We start from the raw sequence: 2172 nt of genomic DNA, 5'->3' as shown, positions 1-2172 counted from the left end.
CGGATATTCGGCATCCCAGGGATGGCGGGGACAGCCACGGGGGTGCGGGCAGGATGGGGGTCCAGCAGCCGAGACCCCCGGGGAGGGGAGGTGGGGGGCGGGGAGCAGCGAATTCAGGTGCCCTCCATACCCGGCTCTGCCTCTTCGTTTATCTCCCAGGGGAAAGGAAGCAAAGCATCGGGCAGGTCCCCCAGGGCTGGAAATTACAGCGCTGGGCTTCGCTGGCAGGAAGGTCGCGAGTTAAATTTCCTAGCAGGAAGGAAGGAGAGAGACTGGTCTGGGGGAGATGGCCGGCTCATCGCCCAGCGGGTCGGGAAGCAGCGGCGAGCTCTGGGTTTCCCATCTTCTTGCAGTCCAAAAAAAAAACAACCAACCCCACTTATCCTGCCCCAAAATAACCCCATCCCTGTCCCCTCGGGTGGCGACACTTCGGACAGGAGGGGTCCGCAGCGTTGGGGGAGATGCTGGATGTTACCCTGCCTTTGCTTCCCCAATTTTACAACCGTCCCCTTGGCAGGGTTTTACGGGGGTAAACGTGCGCCGAGGCAAAGCTTTGCACCCCATTTTCCCCAGAGTTGGGGTTGGAGCGCCGCTCCCTGGAGCTGCCCTGCTCCCGGCCAGGATGGCACCACCCCCCCCCACCCCGGGGCTGCGGGGGCAAGTGGGGAAACCCTGCTCTGGTGGGGAGCGGGACAAGCAGCCCCCGGCTTCCCCCCGCCGCTGCGAGAGCCTGGACCTCGCTCGTGTCCCCTGGGATGCCCCACGCAATACCCCACGCGATGCCCTGTGAGACGCCCCGTGTGGTACCTCATGCAATGCCCCGTGCAATGCCCTGTTCAGTGCCCCCTATAATGCCCTTTAATGCCCCATACAATGTCCCCCGCGATGCCCCGTGCAATGCCCTGTTCAGTGTCCCCTGTGATGCTCTTTAATGCCCCATACAACATCCCCCTCAATGCCCCGTGCAATGCCCATGCGCAATGTCCCCTACAAGGCCCTTTAATGCCCCGTACAATGTCCCCCGCAATGCCCCACGCAATGTTCAGTGTCCCCTGTGATGCCCATTAATGCCCCATACAGTGTCCCCTGTAATGCCCCACACAATACCCTGTTCACTGTCCCCTGTGATGCCCATTAATGCCCCGTACAATGTCCCCCGCAATGCCCCACGCAATGTTCAGTGTCCCCTGTGATGCCCATTAATGCCCCATACATTGTCCCCTGTAATGCCCCGTGCAATGTCCATGTGCAATGTCCCCTGTGATGCCCTTTAATGCCCCACACAACATCCCCCGCAATGCCCCACGCAATACCCTGTCCAATGTCCCCTGTGATGCCCGTTAATGCCCCGTCCAACCCCCACCCCCCGCAATCCCCCATGCGGTTCCCCCTGCAACATCCCGTTCTCTGCCCCGGCTCCGCCGCTTCGCAGCCCTTTGGCTGCTCTTCCCCTTCCCTCTCCCTCCTCATCCTCTCCCATAAAACCCAACATCCCCTTCCCTCTCCCCACTCCCAGTGCCCAGCGGTGCCTTGGAAGAGACTGAGAAATCCCAAACCCGGCCCTCGCCGATCCCCGGGGAAGCTTTGCCAACCCTGGGGAGCTGATGCCCCTCCGGCCTTCCTCCCCCTTGTCTTCCTCCTTCCCTGCCTGGGCACGGCTCTTCCTCCTCCCCCAGCCCCTGTCGTCACCGCCACCGCTTGGAGTAAGAGCTGAGACATCCTTCTCCGGAGCTCAGTCCTCGCCGGAGCCCTCCACCTCACAGCATCCCAACCCCGGCACGGCAGAGGGAACGGCAGGGGGGGGGCTTCGGGGACCCCTCTGTGCTCCCCCCTGCAGCAGGTAAGGGGGTTCGGTGGGTGCAGGCTGGGTGGGAAGGAGAGAAGCTGTTTTCCCCTGCAAATATCCGCAATTAAAGCCGTTTGCAGAGTGCCGAGGACGGTCAGGGAGCGATGGGGAGGCAGCGGCAGGGAAAGTTTCCCAGCTCCACCCAAAGTTCCCGTCCGAAAACCCAAAAATCCCCCGCTGTCCGCCTTGAAAATCCAATAAATAAGTTATTTATCCTTCCTGCCCCCCCGACTGAATTTCGGGATGCCGAGAGCTTCACCGGGCTCACCGTGGCGACGGGCATCCTCTGGTCCAGCCTTCAGCATCCTCTCCCGGGGCAGGATTTC

This window comes from Charadrius vociferus, unplaced genomic scaffold (assembly GCF_000708025.1).
Source record: "Charadrius vociferus isolate BGI_N301 unplaced genomic scaffold, ASM70802v2 scaffold41, whole genome shotgun sequence".
NCBI classification, from domain to species: domain Eukaryota; kingdom Metazoa; phylum Chordata; class Aves; order Charadriiformes; family Charadriidae; genus Charadrius; species Charadrius vociferus.
Note: the sequence above shows the minus strand (reverse complement) of the source record.